A 23,950-nucleotide genomic window follows, 5' to 3' on the forward strand; every position below is an offset into this window, starting at 1 on the left:
TATTTTTATTAGTAAAAGTAATGGAAGAAATTATAATTACAACACACTTAAGTATTGTGAGAAAAATTAGGACAATAGGTACTAAAAGCCTCATAAAAACCAAATATTAAATTTAAAGATGCGGAGAGAGATGAAATATCCAATGACCATAAACATAAAAAAATTCAATAATTTTCATAAAAATTAATTGTTTTTGTAGCACGAGATACATTACAAAGTGATAAAAGAGTACTGAGCGAATTAAATTATTTAATAGGTAGTTGCACTACATAATTTTAATTACATCGACAAAGATTTTTTTTTCAAAATTGAAAAAATGGTAAAATGAAAAAATTAAAAGAATTAATAATTTATTCACGATCCACAATAAATATTAAAATTAATGATGTCATTAGTTAAACAAAAATCAAAGAAAACAAAAAAATGATATATTTTTATAATTAGAAATTGTGTAAAGTATCATAAATCTACCTAGAGACCTAAGAATAAATTATGATTAACCTATTTCAAATCAACTCAATTCATTGAGTTAAAAAAATATTATTTATATCAATAATTATAAAAAAATATTTTAATTATGAAATTTAATTTATGATTATAATTTTAAATTTTTATCGTAATTTTTTATGTTTATAATTTTAATAAAATCAACTATTTGTATAAAAAATCTATTATCTCATTTACTATTAGTTTTATTTATTAAACTGATTATTAATTCAGCATCTAAAATCACGTAAATTTTAGTAGATTTATGTCCATTATATTTAAAGATTTGGAAATTTGAAAAACTCAACCTGTACAAAAAGAAAAGTCAATTTAGTTAGGTTTGCGTCCTAATAAGATAGGTACAGCATTAATAATTGTGAAGAGCAAAACGTCCAAAAGCCTATGCCCCAATAAAACAAGCTTCAAAATTCTGTTATTCTCATGAATGATCAGAGTGATTGAGACGTTTCCATACCCACAGAAGGAATGGGGAAAGTGGCCAAAATGGGTCAATTAGTGAAGTGAATTTTTTCTTCTTCTGAAATAACATTAATTAGAGTTTATTTTCTTAAATAAGGATTTTTAGAAAATATATTAAAAAAACTAAAATCTAAAATTATTAAATTTCATGAGCTAAAAAAAAATTAGATCATTAAAAGAAACTATTTAAATTATACAAAAATTTGAAATTTTTAGAAATACAATTATTCCTTACATCAATTGGTCCATCCATGATTACATTTAAAACACAAACAGTACAAGATTATCCTACGTACCAAACCCTAAATATCTTGATCTCCATTACTTAATGATTAAAATTATGATAATGGAGAGTGGAAGAGTTATCTTCTTGATTTTGCAGCAGTTTCTCTTTGGGCATTGAAGTACACAGCAGCCACAGGAAGTCCGAGGCCATTGTCGGCGGAGAACGTCTTTGTGTTGAAGTAATCCCTTGAAGATGGTGGCCTCACCGTTTGTCTCCCACTCTGTTTGAACAACATGAACACGTACCTATGGATCCCTATTGTTGGCTTTGGAGTCTCCTAGGCAACAACTTCCCTCCCTGCTCATAATCCATTCATTACATTGCAAATATTACCAGCCTTGAGTAGAGATGGATGTAGAATTTTATATTAAAGTGAACTTACCGAATGAAGCATCGGTAGTACCCTGAATGTCAGTAACCATCCTACCATATTATTTCAGAAACTAAGGTTGCATTACATGTTGAACAAAAAATGTAAGGTTTAAATTCGAATATACCATAAAATTTTAAATATATGAACCAATACAAATGTTCTCTCTGTTAGAAGTTTTAATTTCTAATATTGATTCATAAAATTTAAGTAACTGATAATTGTTGTTGTTGTACTCACGGTGATGATTAGTGTAGTATTGAGGAGGCATATTATCGGGTGTAAATCCCTCCGTTCCAAACCATGAAAATATAAGTTTGAGTGATGTTATGTGTAACTAAAAAGTAGAAGGGTCTTTCGGTTATTTTGGCCTTTCGGTTATTTTGTGATTTAAAAAACATAGTGGAATTAGTTTTTTTAAAAAGGCAGACATGTTTTTTTTTCAAGGCTCTCTCTTTTTCTCTCTTAAAAAGAAAACGATAACACTCTATTTTTTGGGGTTATGATTCTTTCATCAAGAATCAAACAAGTCTTGATATCATCACAAGACGAATTGAGGATTATACAGGATAACATTTTATTATTTCATGCTTTTGGGATATTCAACTATCATAATAGAATCATCAAGAAAGTTTTCATTTCTTTTACTGTAATTCTTAATAATTATGCAATGAGCATGATTTGGTTGATTTAATTACCCTATCAAGATCCTTACGTGTTAATTGCTTCCGCATGCAAGATTAATTGATTTTAATAATTGTTATCAGAACCATGTTTGATAGGAATTAAATCACCAATATATGTTTCATAAGAAATTTGAGTATTTTTCTTATTAAAGGTTTCATAAGAAATTTGTGTATTTTCTTATTGAAGATCAATTGAAGTTGCAAATTGACAACTGATTATGATATTGATGTTAGATTGATTGTTAATTGATAATGAACAATGATATGATCCCAGTTTGATGGTGAATGAAGTTGGCGTGGCAAGTGTAGGATCACATAAAACAATTTTAGATCATTATTTAAATCTTTAATATTTTAGTGATTGCGTTAGTCACCAAAGTGGCCCACTCGAAATTCATTAAATGGGTTATATTATGTCTATAATGTTTATTTGATGTAGCATCATAAATGACATTTAAGAATAATAAACATTTATACTTGTTAATATATAGTTATATGATTACCCAAAAGTAGATCTTTCTCATGGTTAATAACAATTGAAGTAGGTTATGAACTTTGTTTAATTAATATATAAGTTACATCCAAAGATGACTTGTATGTTAAAGTAAACTTAATGATTGACCTTATATATGTTATAAGAATGATGCATGTTTGATGATTGTTGGTTGTGTTTAGATTTAGACCAAAGGTGAATTTAAATGTAATGTTTTGGTATATGTTATAGTCTGAATTATGGTTTAAATTCAAAACAATTAATATGTAAGATGTAAATGTTTGCAGTGGTCTCTACTATGTCAAATATGAATGCCAATGGTATCAATTTTAATGGGCGGAACTATGATGATTGGATCGAATATGTAAAGCTAAATGTTGGCCATTTGGGATTCGATTTAGCTCTAGTTATTGATGAGCCCACTAAACTGACCGATACTAGTCCAGAGGCAGACAAGAAACTGTGGGAGAACTGGGAAATATAGAATAGGCTTATGATGAGTTTTCTTAAGCTTAGCATAAAGCCTAATATTATGTCTTCCCAGCCCAAGACTGAGAATGTGAGGGAATTATGCCTTCCCAGCCCAATACTGAGAATGTGAGGGAATTTACGGCTGAAATTAGGAAGCGTACTATAACAGACATTGTGGATAAGTTTGATGTTGCTGAAGAACATATTACTCACATGGTGAATACCTATAATAGGCTTAAAAGATTGGATATGGATATTGGTGAGAGAGTGTTAGTTGAGTTCATGATGAAATCATGTAAGGGTGATGATTTCAAGCAATTTTGGAGAGCATACAACCAACTTTGCAAGAAGAGACAAGGAAAAGGGAAGTACTTAATTTTAAACTTCCCCAAGACAACTTTTCCTATTGTGGTAATTCAAACACTGGTTCTAGTGGCAGCAAAGCTCCAAGTAAGAAATGGAAGAGCAAGGGAAAGTAGCCATTTAAGGTGCATCCCGGTAAGGGCAAGAAGGGGTTGAAAAGATAATGAAATGTTTCCTTTGCAACAAACTTGGGCACAAGAAGTTTGATTGCCCAAAGAGGAAAACATGGTTTGAAAAGGCAGGTATACATTTTGTTTACATATGCTTTGAATCAAATTTGATTGAGGTACATTCTAATACTTGGTGGCTTAATATTGGTGTAACCAATTCATGTTTCTAATATTATACAGGGTTCCCTAAGTATCCACCAAATGCTGAAAAGTGAAAGCTTTCTATTTATGGGAAACAGGATGAAGGTTAGAATTGAAGATGTAGGGACATATAGAATTGTGTTAGATACAAGTCATTGCCATGATTTAGAGAAGTGCCTATATGTTCTAGATTTCTCTAGAAATATTGTTTTTGTTTCTAGGTTGGATGTTTTAGGATTTGATTTTAGGATTAGACATGGTTGTTTTTCATTGTATAGTGGAACAAACCTTTGTGGTATTGGTTTATTGTCAGATACTTTGTATTATTTCAATCTAAATTCTACTTTTATTAATTCCATGTTTAATGTTGATGTTGAATGTGATGTTGGTATGAAAAGGAATGCACTTAATGAATCTTTTGCTAACTTGTGGCATAAAAGACTCAGTCATATATCCAAACAAAAGATCTTGAGGCTAATTAAAAGTGGAGTTTTTTCTCAATTGAATTTTACCGATTTGAATGATACTTATGTTAATTGCATTAAGGGTAAGCAAACCAAACATGTATCAAAACAGGCTATCACAAGGAGTAGTGGATTACTTGATTTAAGTCATCCAATATATAGTTTAAATGATCACGAATGGAACGAGGTCGGATTGCATTCCCAGCATTTAGATTTGCCTCGGCATTCTGATCTTCCTCATGACCAATGCCTTGATTTTCGATTTGATACATATTTGCACATTGAGCACGCATTCTTCTCCTAAAGAGCCTCTTGATCTCAGGTTCAATCTGTTCTAATGGCTTTTCAGGATGTCATCTGGTCATACACAAAGAAAAACCTGAAAAAGATAAGAAAAAGAAAAGTTAAAACTATATAAAAGAAATATAAACAAGTAAAATAAAATTGCTATGATAAAATAATTTAACTTCCAGTTGCCAATCCCTGGCAACGGTGCCAAAAACTTGTCCGCTCTTTGTGAGTACTAAATATTGGTGCGGATATATGTGCAAGTATACACAATAGAACAAGTAATACTGTGATAAGTTGAGTATTGTCTCCACAGGGAATTGAGGAAATCAAATAGGTTTGTCAATGCACTTTACTTTGTCACTTAAGTAAAGTTAGTGGTGGTATGTACAAATGAGAATGCTGTGGCAAAATGGAATAACTGGCGTGGAAATGGAAAAGTGGTAGTGTGGTCGCAATTGAATATGTCGTGGCAAGTTGGATGGAAATGTCGTGGCAAATTCAATTGTGATAAGTTCAAACAGATGAAAATGTCAAGGCAAAATAAAATGTAAATACTGGATTTAATGTATAGGACTTTAGTTTTCTCACACGACAAGCTGATATGGGAATGAGCGATAGGAGTCACTAGGAAAATCTAAGTCTATTTTTCCGAATGGTCTTTCTTCTATGCCTAGTCTGCCTGACAGAGTCTACTGAGGTGCCCTATGCTATCTCTAGTAAGGGACTCGACAGATTTAAGATACCTTGGCAAAACTGATTGGCGTAAACCCTTGCAGTGATCTTATTGGTCCAGATAACAAGATAGTCTCGGCAATACCTTTTTGCGGCAACATTAACATCTAACCTCTCGTCCATGCACAACTCCTTTTATTCGAATGAAATCCTAGCCTTATCTCTAAGGTGTATTAGGCCTAGTTACTATCTAGAACCCCTTGCTTATGTGGTTCCTCCCTAGTTTCTCTCGAACACTAAGGATATTTTACCTAGGTATTCTCTTGAACCCTAAGAATCTCCTAAGGAAAGGCTACTCTCGTAGCTCCTACAACCTTAAGGAATTAAGTTTCATAAACAAAAATAAATTATAGCATATAAAAAGCAACCATTCATTGAAATAAAACTTAAACATCCAAGTGAACTCCCACCAAATAGGATTAGTTCATGGTGGGGTTAGAAATAAACAAGTAGAAAGAAAGTTTCATTCGTTCCTTACAACCCAATAACAAAATATGAAAGCAAAGAACTAAGGGGAGGAGAAAAAACCTTTGACGTGCACTGCCGGAACTTTCTTCGGCCACCAAGAACTGCCCCCAGTGAACTAGCTCCTCTCGGCTGCTTAGAACGCCACTCTCTCAAGCTTGTCACGGAGAAATGCCACGACAAGTGGGATTTACGGAGAAAAGTGAGACCTTCTCTCTCTATCTTTTTAAGCTCAAATCAATGTGGAGCTAAAAATCTTCTTCATTGTGGCTTCATCCTCTATTTATAGGGGAAAATTAACCCTAGGACTTGGTGTTGACTTTCCTAGGATATCCCAAACCATGCTTAATTTACTTGAGGATCGAGCAGAGTTAGCTATGATCCAGCCTGGGCTGCTGGCTGAGTACCCGGCATGATCTTGCTGCAAAAGCCTAAGGCAGACAGGATCTACAGAGCAGGTGGCGTGGTCAACAGGATCGACTGTTGCAGCACCGATCCCTCCAGACGGATCTTTGAGCCAGATTTCTCGGGCAGAGATCTCGGAAAGTAGGGGACAACTGGCTTCAAAAATATCTTCTTCCTCTTTGTTCACAGTCGAAATGCCAGTCCAACGCGACATTTTCATTATGCTCAGCAGTTTTAATATGTAACAGCATTTCCTTTCCTCTTTTCATTTTGGGACCTTTCCCATAAGGCAGCACCGCTTTGAAAATAAAATGCCGCGGCAAACAAAATTCCACCACATGCAACTAAATGCATCTACATGTCCTAAATGAGCTCTTAGACATTCAATAACTTAAGTGAAAAGGTCCCAAAATATGACCTTTTTACGGAGTTATCACACCCCCAAACTTAAGTTTTTGCTTATCCTCAAGCAATGGATAGTAATAAGCAAAATAAAAATACCATGACAAGTTCAGACAGCAAAATAGTTTTATGGGATAAAATTTCAGCCCTCAGTACATATGGCTTCAACATGCTAGACTAGGTTGAGAAATCTAGTACTGTCCCCTAGAACAAGATTCTTTGTGTGGGTGTGTGCGTGTTTGTATCCAGTCCATACTTAACAAACTTAAAAATTTTCTAAGCAAGCTTTCTTAATTTGCCATGACATTTATAAATATTTACTCCCACTTTGCTTTCTTTTCTTTAATTCTGCTATGAGGGGAGTCAGCTCATCACTTTACCATCCAACACTCTAGGTGAAAGGGAGCATACCTTCCACCCTCGAGCTAGTCAGGTAGAGTCATCTCGTGACATCTTTCATTCACTCATATGACATGGCATAGCGGAGTGTCCCTCTATAGATATGCCTAGGCATTAATTTATGACTTCTCTTCATTTCATATATATATATATATATATATATATATATATATATATATATTTTACATTGTGGTTTTCATCATTCAAAGTTTTATGCCACGCCATTTAAGAATTCTCTTATAAAAATTTTCTAAGTTTCTCATGCATGGAAAACATACAATCGTGTATTCAAGGATTTCAAAGAAGCAAGTCCTAGAGTTGGTTCTATCATCATCAACCAGTTATGTACATTCTATCCTATCTATCAAGATTCATCATCATCAGGCATCCTTAACTAATTCCAGAAAACTATTCAAACATTTACTAATGTCATGGCATATTTAATTTACTAATACTATCATACAATAATGCAAGAACCCTACTTCCCCCAAACTTGAGAGAATCATTATCCCAGATGCTTACTAAAACTAAGAAAAATGAGACTACATTCTATGAATGCAATGCAGTGCAAGGTACCTTGACTTCATGCAGGTGGTGGTGCAGTGGTCGCACGATGGGTGCGTTTTCTCAATTTTACGGGGCTGGAGTGTTCAGTGTTAGAAACGGGTGTAGCCGGAGGAGTACTGGGACCTTTTGGGATGGTTGAGAGCTAGGGCTCCTTGCGCTTAGATGCCTTATTTAGGTAACATCTACTCCTATGCAAAGGAGCTTGCCATGGCATCTCAGATTGTGTCTCCTCCGTTGACTGAGTGGGTTGCGGTACTTCGGGGTACTCTTCTTCCATTTGCGCGGCAGGTTGTGACATGTCGGGATGTTTCGCCGCCAGGGGTTCAACAAATTGCGGGGAATCAGGGACATGAACGAGTTGGAGGTTGGCTTCATGATCTTCAGCTGGGGACACGACATGGAATGGATCTGGGTCAGTAGGCTCTTCTACTTTAGCGGGCTGGTGGCTTTCTTCACTGGCCTGATGGACTTCGGCAGTGGAAGGATGGGGCACATCTGCAGTTGCCTCAGCATCCTCATCTGGTGGTCCAAGTGTTTTAGGGAAGACTAGGACGGTGACATTTGTATGCGGGAGAAACTCCAAGAAGGTGTTGGTGAGGAATTCTTCTCGGCGTTTGGCGTAGGCAAAATATGTCATCATTTTGTCGGACAGTTGCCCGACTTGCTCTTGAGTACTCTGAATGGCATGTTCCAAGGCATCTGGTTTTTCCTTGGCATGAGGAGATGCTGCAGTACGAGATGTGGTCGCCTCCTTTTCCTTCCCTTTGGCCTCCTTCAAACCCAACAACATAGGGATTTTGCCTTGGTAATTCCAGCGATGCCCAGGAAAATCTCGTCGAACTGTTCTTTAGGCACTTTCTTTTTACAACATAACGCGGTGATGAGGTTCGAAAATACTAGGGCACTTGGAGGTCGTTTCAGGCATAAATGAGCTTTCTCCATAATGATTTTCCCTATGTCAATAGAGCACCCGAATATGATTGAGTGCAATAGAAGCATCCGTTGGCAGGACACGGTGGTGTTATGGGAAGTGGGTAGAAGCTTGTGCTTCATAAAGTGGTTCTACAACTTTACTTGTGGTAGCAACTGCTCTCGATCCACGGTCCTGCGGCTAAGTTGCTAGTCATTCCATTGGGTGTCGGGAAGACAGAGGTCTTCCAGAATGCCTTGGTATGTTTCATTATCTGCTTCTTGTGCGAAAGTGGTGTGACGGTCTTCAACCACTTGCAATTTAAAGTAACGATTAATGGCAGTGGGAGTAAATCAAACAGAAATGCCACAAACCACGACGACATGCTGGTTTGGCACGGTGATGTTTGACTAAAATGCCTTCACTAACGACGTATTGATATTGGCAGGGTGTTTGGCAAATTTCTGCCACTTGTTCTTGTTAACAATGTCGAGCACGTCGCTCCCTAAGTCGACCTTATCCTCATCGGAGAAGATAAACTCCAACTCGAAAAATACCTGTCGGCTTTTTATGCTTTGGAACCGGTCTCGGGCGGCGTCATCCACGAAGCGTGGCGAAGATGCAGTAGCAGAAGTGGACAGAAGGGATCGTACCATGGTGTAAACAGAAAATAAATACAGGGTGAGAAAGCTTGAAGCTTTGGTGGCTATGGATATTGTCGGTGCAAAAGGAGGGTAGAAGAAGATGAAATAAAGAAAAGTCAAAAAGTAAAGTGAAAGGAAATAAAAACAAAAGAAAGATTTTATGGGGGGGAAGTAATTAAGTAGGAGTGGGGTATAGGCGGGAAAGGGACAAAATAAAGTAAAAAAAAATAAAATCCTAAGTCAAAAGTAAAAAGATGAAAAATTGAAAAAATTTCCCTCATTTTTCTTTTCTAGTTTGCTGCCCAAATTCCATTAGCTTCCACCGTATGCCTCACGTGCTTACTACGTGTAATGATTCTTGCAAGAAAAATAAAATAAAAATAAATAATTAAAAAGAATATATACTAAAATAATAGCAAAGTAAATTTATTTATGCATAGGAGTAAATTTAAAATGTCACAACATCCTTAAGATGTTGGGCCAATATCAACGTCATGCAAGAGAAGCGTAGACTTGTCACGCAATAGTAGGACTCCTAGGTAAGCCTTCAGGCGCTGGCCGTTAACTTTAAAGACGGACCCATCGTCCATGTTCTTAATGTCTACAGCGCCATATGAGTAAACATGGTGGACTTCGAATGGTTGAGCCTAGAGTTAAACAGGAGCGCTCTCTGGCCAACATGAAAATGTCGTGGCAAAAGCATTTTGTCGTGCCACTTCTTAGTTTTTTCTTTGTAGAGCTTGGCATTTTCATATGCTTACGCTCGAAACTCTTCCATTTTGTTCAGATCGAGCAACCGTTTCTCCCCAGCTAGTTGTGCATCAAAGTTCAGCTTCTTGATTACCCAGTATGCCTTATGTTCTAGCTCAACTGGCAGATGGCAGGCTTTTCCATATACCATCTTGAAGGGCGATATTCCCAAAGGTGTCTTGAATGCCGTTCGGTAGGCTCAGAGCACTTTATCAAGCTTTGGGGACCATTATTTCCTTTGAGGGTTCACCACCTTCTCGAGGATTTGCTTGATTTCTTGGTTGGACACTTTAGCTTGTCTATTTGTTTGTGGGTGATATGCCGTGGTAATTTTATGCCGCCCTCCATATTTTTGTAATTACTTAGCAATTACCTTGTTATCAAAGTGGGTGCCTTCGTCATTGATAATGGCCCTTGGTACTCCAAATCGAGTGAAGATGTTCTTGTGAAGAAACTTGAGCATCGTCTTCGAGTCATTCCTCGATATGGAAATCGCTTCAACCCACTTAGATACATAGTCCACCGCAAGAAAAATATATAAGTCTCCAAAAGAATATGCGAATGTTCCCATGAAATCAATGCCCTAAACATCAAAAAGCTCTATTTCCAAAATATTTTGCAGCGATATTTCATGTCGTTTGGAAATGTTCCCAGTGCGTTGGAATCTATCGCACGCTTTGCAAAACTCATGGGCATCCTTAAATAGTGACGGCCAGTATAAGCCTGATTGGAGGACCTTTGCAGTAGTCCTGGCACCTCTAAAATGCCCTCCACAGGGTGCTGTGTGGCAATGGTGTAAGATATCTCGTTGCTCCTCTTCGGGGACACACCGTCGAATAATTTGATCGGCACATTGCTTAAACAAGTATGACTCGTCCCAAAAATAGAACTTGGCATCATACAGAAACCTCTTCTTGCCATGGCTATTTAATTCATAAGGAAAAAAACCACTAACAAGAAAATTAACAAGGTCAGCGTACCACGAAATTGCCGTGGCATATAAAATTTTCTCGTCAGGGAATTCTTCTTTAATATAAAAAATGTCATGACATTTTGAAATGTTTTCTAGCCTAGATAAATGATCTACAACCTGGTTTTCAGTACCTTTTCTATCAATTACCTCTAAGTCAAATTCTTGTAGTATTAATATCCACCTAATAAGTCTAGGCTTGGCATATTTCTTGTTCACTAAGTATTTTATAGCTGAGTGATCGGTGTGAACTATGACTTTGGTGTCTATCAAGTATGGCCTACACTTGTCAAATGCAAATACCACGTCAAGTAATTCTTTCTCAGTGGTAGTATAGTTCAATTGCGCCTCTTTCAAGGTACGGCTAGCATAATATATAACATGAAAAATTTTACCCCTACGTTGCCCAAGCACAACCCCCACGGTAAAATTCACTTGCATTACACATTATTTCGAACGGTGTCATCCAATATGAGGGAACTACGATCGGTGCAGAGATAAGTCTTTACTTCAGTTATTTGAATGCGCCATGGCATTTCTGATCAAACACGAACTGCTGGTTCTATTGCAGAAGGTTGCACAAGGGCTTGGATATTGTGGAGAAGTCCTTGATGAATCGTCTATAAAATCCCGCATGTCCAAGAAAACTCTGAATGCCCTTGACAGAAGTTGGTGGGGGTAGCTTCTCGATCACCTCGATCTTGGCTTTGTCTACCTCAATACCCTTTGCAGAAATTTTATGGCCTAGAACAATGCCCTCGGTCATCATGAAGTGGTATTTTTTCCAATTCAGCACGAGATCAGCCTCCTCGCATCACTTTAGTACCTTTTCCAGATTGTCGAGGTATTTTTTAAAGTCATCACCAGAAACAGAAAAATCATCCATAAAAATTTCCAAAAAGTCCTCAACCATGTCTGAAAATATGGCTTGCATGCAGCGCTGAAAAGTTGTCGGGGCATTACAGAGTCCAAAAGGCATTCTTCGAAAAGCATAAGTGCCATAGGGACACGTGAATGTTGTCTTCTCTTGGTCCTCTAGTGCGATGGCAATTTGATTTTACCCCGAGTATCCATCCAAGAAACAGTAGAATGCCTTGCCAACAAGTCGATCCAGCATTTGATCGATGAACGACAAAGGGAAATGATCCTTCTTGGTGGCCTTGTTGAGCTTACGGTAGTCCATGCAGATTCGCCACTAGGTGACAATGTGTGTACATAGTAACTCGTTATCTTCACTAGTTACCACGGTTGTGCCTCCTTTCTTTGGCACGCATTGAACGAAACTCACCCAAGAACTATCCGATATGGGGTAAATTACTCTATCGTCAAGCCATTTGAGAATCTCTTTCATCACAACTTGTTTCATGATTGGGTTTAATCTTTGCTATGGCTCTATGGATTTATCGTGGCATTCTTCCACCATGATTTTGTGCATGCAGATTATAGGACTTATTCCCTTCAGATCTGCCATTGTCAATCCTAACGCTCTCTTATGTTGTGACAAAACACTTAACAAACTAGATTCTTGGTTAGGAGTAAGGGCAGAGGAAATAATCACACGCAAAATTTTTATTACTACCCATATAAGCATATTTAAGATGTTGTGGCGAATTCTTTAGTTCTAGGGTAGGAGCATGTTGTAATGAGGGCTTGGAAGGAACAAACTCTTCAAAATTCAAAGGTTCAAAATGCGTACCTGGGCTAGCTTTGAGAAAGCTAGCCTGTTGTTCCTCGGATGAAAAATCATTAGGCTCTTAGGCCTTTAAGTCTTCCAGTATCCCCTCATTAGGTCCCAGCTGAATGAAATTGTCTTGGCAAAATTGATCTGCTTTATTCGTGATTAATGTATCCACTTCTAAAATACTTTGGCATTCTTCAGAGTCATCCATATGTTTGAGAGATCGGAAGACATTCACAGTGACATATTGACCGAGCACTCTCATGGTTATCTCACCCCTCTCACATTCGATGAGAATATGATCGGTAGCTAAGAAGGGTCTCCCCAAAATGATGGGTGCTGTGGCATCGACCCCACAGTCCAGAATCAGAAAATTGACAGGAAAACAAACTTGTCAACCCGCACAATGACATCTTCAATTTTCCCTTCGGGACGAACATGTGAACGATCGGCTAATTGCAAGATGACAGATATGGGTCTCGTATTTCCTATCCCAAGCTTTACAAAAATTGACTTAGGTATCAAGTTCACACTTGAGCCAAGGTCACATAGTGCCTTTCCAACAAATTTGTCTCTTACATGAGATGATAAAACTGCCCGGATCAAGTCTCTTTAGAGGCAGCTTGCTTAAGGAAGAGCAAAATTCTTTTGCCGTGGCAATTGTCTCGTACTGCTCAACCTTTCTCTTCTTGGTAACAATTTCTTTGAGGAATTTAGCATACATAGGCATTTTTTCCATAGCCTCTAGAAAAGGAACATTGATTTAAAGTTGACTTAGAATTTCAACGAACTTTCTGAATTGAATATCTTCGTTATGCTTCTTCAGGCTTTTTGGAAAAGGAGGTGGGGGTCTGACTTCCTGTACTGACGGGGTGTGAACAGAAGTTGCCTTGGCATTTTTGTTTGCCCCTTAATTACTTTACTCGATGAACCCTCATCTTTTTCCTCTTCAACAGGTGCTTCTTCTAACACTTCTTGCTCTGCTTGCACGGTCTCAAGGGGTGAATTATCCTTCGGTCTTCCCCCAAACTTGTCTTCAACATTAATTTGCGTACCACTTCAGAGAGTTAGCACACTGCATTTCTCCTTGCCATGAGGTTTGGTGACTTCATTGTCACTCGACAGATGTCCTGGTCTTTGTTTATGTAATGCCGCGGTAATTTGACCAACCTAACTCTCCAATGCCCTTAGAGATGAACTATGGCTTTGAAGTATGGCTCCTTGATTTTTGATGGAGGTCGCGTGGTCTTGCAACATTGTCTTCGTTGTTGCTATGAACTCTTGCATTATGGCCTCCAAAGAACCGGTGTTAGATGAAGATGGCATATCTTGTTGGAATTATGCCATGGCATATTCGATTGAAATCTCTGGGAGTCATTAAAATTTTGCTGCCGAGCTGGTTGATAAGCATTGCTGGTTCCTTGATTTCCCCATGAAAAGTTTGGATATTGACGCCATCCAAGATTATATGTGTTAGAATAGGGATTGTTGTTGCCTCGGTTGAATTTGCCAATATAGTTGATGGATTCTTGATTGGTCGGGCAGTCACTCTCATTGTGATTGCCATGGCATAATAAACATGCTGAATTGGTTGCCTTCACTTCTCTCACCTCACTCAGCCTTTACAAATTCTTCAACATATTGGTGATAGTAGCAAGTTGGGCGGACACTGAATCCTTAGAATATAGCTCAAAAGCTCCATGTAAATTTCGCCCAAGTCTAAGCCTTGTAGATAGAAACTGATAATCATTAGTGGCTATCCTATCCAGAATGTCAAATGCCTTTGCTGGTGACTTGTCAAGTAATGACCTATTTGCCGAGGCATTTAGCATCATCCTCGTGGGCGCATTTACTCCATTATAGAACATCACCACTTATGTCTAATCTTAAAAACCATGATTTGAACATTTGCAAAGCAATCCTTTGTAACGATCCCAACACTCATACATTGATTCGTCATCAGCTTGACGAAAAGAAGCAATGTCGTTCCTCAATTGGTGTTCATGTTCGGAGGATTATGCCACAGTAATTTTTTTTACACAGATCAGTCCACGACTCTATTGAACCCGTTGGAATGCCACTCAACCAAGCCCTTGCTCGGTCACGCAGAGAATATGGAAATAGTTTTAACTTCAAAACATCTTCGTGCACTCCTTGTTGGCGAAATGAATCTCACACCTCCAATAAGTTACGAATATGCTGCCTGGCATCTTCATTTGGTATGCCCCCAATCTGCACTATGGAATTTAGCATATTGAACATGACATGTTTGAGTTCGAAGTAGGCTGCCTGAATTTCTGGTGCCACAATTCTAGGATTTAAGTCATCCAATATAGGGTTTAAATGATCATGAATGGTACGAGGTCGGACTGCATTCCCAACATTTAGATTTGCCTCGGCATTCTGATCTTCCTCATGACCAATGCCTTGATTTTCGATTTGATACAAATTTTCACGTTCAGCACACCTTCTTCTCTTAAAGAGCCTCTCGATCTCAGGTTCAATCAGTTCTAATGGCTTTTCAGGATGTCCTATGGTCATACACCAAGAAAAACCTGAAAAAAAAGAAAAAGAAAAAGAAAAGGTAAAACTATATAAAAGAAATATAAACAAGTAAAATAAAAAATACTATGACAAAATAATTTAACCTCTAGTTGCCAATCCCTGGCAACGGCGCCAAAAACTTGTCCGCTCTTTGTGAGTACTAAATATTGGTGCGGATATATGTGCAAGTATACACAATCGAACAAGTAATACATTAATAAGTTGAGTATTGTCTCCACAGGGAATTGAGGAAATCAAATAGGTTTGTCAAGGCACTTTACTTTGTCACTTAAGTAAAGTTAGTGGTGGTATGTACAAATGAGAATGATGTGGCAAAATGGAATGACTGGCGTGGAAATGGAATGGTGGTAGTGTGGTCGCAATTGAATATGTCATGGCAAGTTGGATGGAAATTTCATGGTAAATTCAATTGTGACAAGTGCAAACAGATGAAAATGTCAAGGCAAAATAAAATGTAAATACTGGATTTAATGTATAGGACTTTAGTTTTCTCACACGACAAGCTGATATGGGAATGAGCGATAGGAGTCACTAGGAAAATCTAAGTCTATTTTTCTGAATGGTCTTTCTTCTATGCCTAGTCTGCCCGACAGAGTCTACTGAGGTGCCCTATGTTATCTCTAGTAAAGGACTTGACAGATTTAAGATGCCCTGGCAGAACCGATTGGCGTAAATCCCTGCAGTGATCTTATTGGTCCAAATAACAAGATATGTTTCGACAATACCTTTTTGCGACATCATTAACATCTAACCTCTTGTTCATGCATAACTCCTTTTAGTCGAATAAAATCCTAGCCTTATCTCTAAGGTGGATTAAGCCTAGTTACTATCTAGAACCCTTTGCTTATATGGTTCCTCCCTAGTTTCTCTCGAACACTAAGGATATTTTACCTATGTATTCCCTCAAACCCTAAGAAACTCCTAAGGAAAGGCTACTCTCGTAGCTCCTACAACCTTAAGGAATTAAGTTTCATAAACAAAACATATTATAGCATATAAAAAGCAACCATTCATTGAAATAAAACTTAAACATCCAAGTGAACTCCCACCAAATAGGATTAGTTCATGGTGGGGTTCTAAATAAACAAGAACAAAGCAAGTTTCATTCGTTCCTTACAACCCAATAACAAAATATGAAGGCAAAGAACTAAGGGGAGGAGAAAAAGCCTTCGACGTGCATTGCCGGAGCTTTCCTCGGCCACCAAGACTTACCCCAGCGAACTAGCTCCTATCGACTACTTATAACGCCACTCCCTCAAGCTTGTCACGGAGAAATGCCACGGCAAGTAGGATTGACGGAGAAAAGTGAGACATTCTCTCTCTAATGTTTTAAGCTCAAATCAGCGTAGAGCTAAAAATCTTCTTCATTGTGGCTTCATCCTCTATTTATAGGGGAAAATTAACCCTAGGACTTGGTGTTGACTTTCCTAGGATATCCCCAAACCATGGTTAATTTACTTGGGGATTGAACAGAGCTAGTTATGATCCAGCCTGGGCTGCTGGCTGAGTACTCGACATGATCCCGCTGCAAAAGCCCAAGGACAAACAGGATCTGTAGAACAGGTGGCGTGGTTAGCAGGATCGGCTGTAGCAGCGTCGATCACTCCAGGATGATCTTTGAGGCAGATTTCTCGGGCAGAGATCTCGGAAAGTAGGGAACAGCTGGCTTCAAAAATATCTTCTTCCACTTTTTTCGTTCTCGAAATGCCAGTCCAACGCGGCATTTTCATTCTGCTCAGCAGTCTCAATATGTCACGACATTTCCTTTCCTCTTTTCATTGCTCTCAATTCCTGCATATCATCAATCAAGCACCTTTCCCATAAGGCATCACCGCTTTGAAAATAAAATGCCGCAGCAAACCAAATTTCACTACATGTAACTACATGCTTCTAAATGCATCTACGTGGTCCTAAATGAGCTCTTAGACATTCAATAACTTAAGTGAAAAGGTCCCAAAATGTGACCTTTTTACGGAGTTATCAGATGTATGCATTGAAGACTGTCGCATATATATTGAATAGTGTACCTAGTAACATTGAGGTACTTGTAAGGCACTAAGGATCACATGTTTATATATAGAAGAACTAGTAACCTTGAGGTTGTTGGTTACTTAGACTCATACTATGTCGGATGTTCGGATACTCGGAAGTCTACATTTGACTATGTGTTCCTTTTTAGTTGATGGAGTTGTCTCATGGAAGAGTGGTAAGCAATCTGTCATTGCTACTTCCACTATAGAGGCTGAATTTGTAGCATGCTTTGAATCTACAATTCAATCGTTATGGTCGCATAATTTTTTTGATGGTTTAGGCATCGTTTGTACAATTACTAAATCGATAAGGATTTATTGTGATAATGCGTCAGTTGTATTCTTCTCTAAGAACGATAGATACTCCAAGGGTGCCAAACATATGGATTTAAAGTATCTATCTGTCAAAGAAGATGTGCAAAATCAAAGAGTTCAAATAGTACACATTGGCACTAATGATATGATTGTGGATTCGTTGACTGATAACAAGCTTCTAAGACATTTATTGGCCATGTTAGTGAAATGGGAGTAGTCGCGAAGTCCTTGTACATCGGATGATTAGTCATACATGTAAGAATATATGTCTTTCACATTTATGTTTGTTTGATAGTCTAAATATCGATGTTTGTTTGGATTTTTCTTATCTATGAATCATATTTCAGTTATGCATATTTTTTTATGATTATAGATGTTGGATCTTATTTTAAGACATTGTCGGATAAGATATTTTCGGGTGTCAATCTTATTAAATTGTGTCTGTTAGAATTGTATTGACCTATAATACATGGAAGAAATTAGGATGTTTTCCAGGACCGTGACTGCCATGATTCGGTCTGTTTAGTTCTTACAAAGTTGTAACTTGTATATTACATTATTTAAATGAGCTCAAAATATGTTTATATGTTATATAGTTGTCATATATGAATAAAGTGAGAGAATGTTAGAAATTTTGATTTCTAATATTGATTCATAAAATTTAAGTAATTGATAATTGATATTGTTGTACACACAATGATGATTAGTGTAATATTGAGGAGGCAATTATCGGGTGTAAATCCCCCGTCCCATATCGTGAAAATATAAGTTTGAGTGGTGGTATGTGTAACTAAAACGTAGAAGGATATTTCAGTTATTTTGGCCTTTCGGTTATTTTGTGATTTAAAAAACAAAGTGGAATCGGTTTTTTTAAAAAAGATCACGTAGCAGACAGTTTTTTGAAGGCTCTCTTTTTCTCTCTCTTAAAAAGAAAATAAGAACACTCTCCTTTTTGGGTTCTAATTATTTCATCAAGAATCAAACAAGTCTTGATATCATCAAAAGGCGAATTGAAGATTATACAATATTAGGATTGGATAACATTTATTATTTCTTGGTTTTGGGATATTCAACTATCATAATGGAATCATCAAGTCAGTTCTCATTTCTTTTACTGTAATTCTTAATAATTATGCAATGAGCTTGATTTGGTTGATTTAATTACCCTATCAAGATCCTTATGTGTTAATTGCTTCCGCATACGAGATTAATTTATTTTAACACTCTCAAGGAGAATCACTAGGGCTTGGAGCATCCAGATCTATCATGAACTTCTAAAGGGTACACAAAAGGGAAATGAATCAAAATTCATTGAACTTTACAAGATAACAGACATTAATATTGTATGAATACAAAAGACTTACTAAAGTGCAACAAGTTCTCATGTCATTACCGTTGATCTCAACCCGAGGTCTCACAGTGATAACAGCGGGCATGAGCTCGAGACCATTGGCAACTTGTTTGTTGGAGTTGTGACTGTCATTTTGAAGGTGGGGGAGAAAATGTCCACCACCTCTCCTATGACTCTTTCGATGATAAGTGGGTCGGGGACTCTTGACATGTTGTAATTTAACAAGTTATGAAAGCTGCAAAAATGAATGAATTTGATGATCGAAAGTTAAGCTTTTGAAATTTTGATGCAATGGATTTGGGAAAATACGAGAGATCTAATAGATAACTGGAGATGGAGCTTGGGTTTGAAACTCAAGGATTCCAAGATTCTTCACATTACCATAACAAGAAAAGGTGTCTATATCTTGAATTCATACTTTTGACAACCTTACAAATATTGTGTCATTCTAAATGAATTTTTTTAATAGTATGAGATGATTACAATGTAATATCAGTTTAGAACATTTTTAACTTATTGACAAAGTATACACAACCCTACAAATATAGTTGTTCGAACACAAGACATCTAGAGAGAATAATCTTGCATAATAATCTATACAAATAAAAAATCAACCCACTTCAGCTTTTTTATTCTCTAGAAATCATTCGAGATATGAGATTTATTTTCATATGTGATGAATATTATTACGCGAAATTGATGAATCGGGATACAAGATAAATAATTTGATACTTGCAAAAGATATTATCCTTATGAAAAAAATTCTTCTGGATTCACAAAAGGTAAGATTAATTGGAAAAAGATTAAAATTTTTGTAAGCTTTTGATGAGGGTTGACCAAGGGATTTTTAATCATGTCTCTACATCAAGATATGTTTTTCTCATTCTTCTGTTTTTATTCATGAATTTAACTCACTTTGATATTTTTATCAAAGTGAGAGAGGTTGGAGAGACCTTTAAAGCAAATGAAAATAAGAAAAAGTTTTTCGGTTGGATAAACGAGCTATCTTTCAAGGTTTCGAGCAAGGTCACTTCTACATTTTTATACTCCATGTTTTTCATGATATAATATTGTGTGTTGAGTTTTTGTATGCTAGGTGTGTTGCGAAACATGCTCCAATAAATCAAACCTTAAGTGTTGTGATTAAAATCTACCAACCCTACCTTATACTCATAAAACTTACGAATGAATTGGATTGCCCGATGGATGACTACTAGATGGAGGAATACTCGACGGAGGAATGCCAGATGGAGGACTGCCCGAAGGAGGACTTTCGGGTCCAGGACTACCCGGGGAAGTATTGTCATAAGAGAACCACCCAACAGAGGACTGTGTGACAGAAGACTGTGAAAGGTTCGAGGCAAAAATTCAATCATAATTGGAACAATAAACAACAAAAAGTTTTAAAGTTACCCTCAAATTAACCTAGGATCTCATGCATATCATATTAATTATGGTAAAAAATAATCGTTAGATTACCTTAATTGATGGTTCGAAAATCCTTGTGTAATTTCTATGAATTTCTTTCAATCTTTAAAGTGATTCCTTTCTGAAAGATGACCACCCTCTATAAGTATCCACATGCGAATGAACAATGAATTATTATAGAATGCTAGTTTTAATATGTTTTTTTAAATAATATTTTTGTTGGACGGCTGTAAACAGTGATTAAACTTACCCTCATGCATATAATATCTATATATATAACTTGAGTATGATTAGATTAAATCCATCATTTTTAATTAACTAGTTTAATTATTATTAATTTAAAATTCCTTTTAAATTAAATAATAATTTAAATTATATCCATTACATGAGAAGAAATTTAATTTAAATCAAAATTTAATAAACATGTTTTCTAATAATATTATTTAATATTGTTTATGAATCAAATAAAGAAATAATAATAAATAAATTATTCTATCAAAAGAATAAGAATTTAACTTCTTAAATTTAAATAATAAATACCCTTTTAAAATAATTTTATTATCGAGAGTAATATCCACAACTATTTTTATTCATTCTTAATGTGCAGTCCTATAAGTTCAATTTACATCACTACAACAAAATGCACCTTTAGCGACAATGTAAATGGTCACTAAAAGCATTACATTTAAACACTAAAATGTATAGTGACAAAATTTTTAAGTCGACACTTGTCGTAACTGATAATCCTGTCACTATTACATTATTGACAATTATTCTAAAAATTGTCACAATTGTTCATTTTTTTGTGACCATCTATTCGACACAATTATCAATATAAATTGTGATGATCTTTTTTTACACTAAAAATATATTTTGTGACCATCAATATTGTCACACTAAGTATTTTTTTAGTGACCAAATGTTTAATACTATTACCAACAGAAATTTGTGATAAATTTATTTCACACTAAAGTATATATTGTGACCCCCAATGTAGTCACAGTAAGCATTTTTTAGTGACCAAATGTTCTATACTATTAACAATAATTATGTCACTATTATATTAGTAACGATTTTAATGAATTGTCACAATTATTTGTATTTTTTATGATTACGTTTTTTGACACAGAAATATTAATAACAACGACGAAAATTTAGACATTAATATCGTCTTTACTAGTGACAATATTTAACCACTACTACATAACTAAATTAATTAAAAAAAATTATTATGCAATCAATTATAGTAATATTACATTTTTAGTTGTATTCTTCTTTAGGAACTTGCTTTTCAATATTGACATCAGTTAAGCATGGGCGACCTGACCAACACAATTTGCTTAAGGGGTCTACTGTCTCATCTCGCTAAACCATCTGGTTGTGTTTTAACATGTTATTTTTTGATAAATTAATACAATACATGACTTTAATATGTCTGAACCTGGGACCTTTTGGAGAATAGTGCAACACCTAGCCATTGTACATATATGTAGTTGACAAAAATATTTATGTTAAACTATTGTTGAAATTAATTTATTTATTTTAATATACATAATATTAATTATTATTATTATTATTATTATAATTTAATTAAAATTTTTATGATTTCATATGAAATACATTTGTGGAAGATAAATATAAAATAATAGGTTTATTTAAGATATAATATATAAATATTAAGATTTAAATCTAAAATAATAACAAGTGTTCTTAAATTATATTTAAAAAATAAAAATAAAAATATTTGACAATGTATTAACCCTTGTAGTGAAAGTTCTAAATTAAAAAGAAAGTATTAATAATTAATGGTGTTTACAAAATTCACATATATCTCCATAAAGATCATAAATTATATATCAAAATTAAACAATTATTTTTGAAGAAAAAATTAATCATAATTGAATATTAAATGGCACTATCAAAGTTGATAGTATCGTCAATTATTTATTTCGTAATAAAAATAAAATTCATAATAATATAAAACAATATATTAAAATGTTAAGGTAATTTTAGTAATTTATTATTCATGTAGTCATGTACAATTTGGAATGTTAGTCATTGTAAATTTAATTTGGAATGTTATTGAAATTTAAAATTTTAAAATATATAGAAAGTAAAATTAATCAAATTAGAGCATAAGAGTAATAACAAAATTTTACCGTTTGACAAGCTAGTTTATCTTAACAACAATTTTAATTATTATTGGTGTCAATATTTATCACAACAAAAAGTATAATTTTAAGTGACAAGCAACTTATTGTTACAATAAATATCAAATAATAGTGATCACCTTATATATCGTCACTATCATATCATTTCTCGCCAGGAAATAATTGTGTCAATTTGCATATTCTAATAGTATCAAAAATTTTGTGACGGTGAAATTTGTATCACAACTATATACTTATAGTGAGAATTTAATTGTGAGAAAAATAATCATCATAGTTATTACTATAACAGGGACGAAATAAAAATACATGACACTTGTTTTTATTAATAGTGCCATACAAAAATTTTGTCACAAAAAGTTTAATATTTGTGACAAAATTACTAATAGTCACTATCAATTTGCCAGTAAAAAACTTTACTCTTGTAGTGATACTTGTGACGTAATTTAAAATTGTCACAAGTATATTATTATAAAATGATAAACTTACTAGTGAAAAAAATGTTATTGTCACAATTATGAATAATAATAGTGATCACTTAATATGTTATAACTATTACATTATTTCTTATTTAAAAAAGATGATGTCAATTCAAACATTTTATTAGTAACTAAATACAAGTAGGACATAACTATTCACTTCAATAGTGATAAAAAGTATTGTCGTCACAAATCACCAACTATGAATGATGACAAAAACAATTATCGTCACAAATCACCAACTAAGACTAATGATAAAAACAATTAACGTCACAAAACACCAAGACTAGAGACAAAATGTTTTAATCACAATAATGAATAGTAATAATGACTACGTAATATATTGTCACTATTACAATTTTTTACGTGAAAAATAAGTTGGAGCCAATTCGACCATTCTATTAGTGACCAATTGATAATAACAACTTGCTTTGGTTACAATAAAACACTATTAGTGACGAATTAATTGATGAGCTTCAAAGTTGTCATAATTATTATTCAAAGAGTAACAAATAAAAATATGTCACAATTACTCATTTCAAAAGTGACAAAAATGTTAAAATGTTCACTAAAAATCTTAATTCTTGTAGCGCATTGACAGTAGATAAAATCACATTTGATCCTACAAGTCATAAGTGACATCTATCAAGACAACCTTAACACATCTCTGTCGTAATCATTTTATCTCACAATATCTAGATAGGATATAAGACATGAAAATGTCAACCTTATATCACTCCATCTTTAGTTTCTTGATGCCCAGTCAAATTGATTAAACAAATGACATTGATATCTATCAACTCATTTGAGCATGACAATGTATTTTTTATTCTTAATCATCAAGGGGTCTTAAGATATCTCTCTTATGATAAGAATGATAATTTCCATCTTAATCATTCACATCTGTAACACCCCATTGTTTGACAGTGAGGGAAATTCAGGGACCCAGTCCTAAATTTACCAATTTTTCTTATATGTTGAAAAATAAATT

General features: G+C 35.1%; 1 pseudogene; it reads right to left on the minus strand.

Moving 5' to 3' along the window:
* Nucleotides 1-1,328: 1,328 nt before the first annotated feature.
* Nucleotides 1,329-19,094, minus strand: LOC120172160 (annotated as a pseudogene).
* Nucleotides 19,095-23,950: the final 4,856 nt, after the last annotated feature.

This window comes from Hibiscus syriacus, unplaced genomic scaffold, assembly GCF_006381635.1.
Source record: "Hibiscus syriacus cultivar Baekdansim isolate YM2019G1 unplaced genomic scaffold, ASM638163v2 tig00111843_pilon, whole genome shotgun sequence".
Classification (NCBI taxonomy): domain Eukaryota; kingdom Viridiplantae; phylum Streptophyta; class Magnoliopsida; order Malvales; family Malvaceae; genus Hibiscus; species Hibiscus syriacus.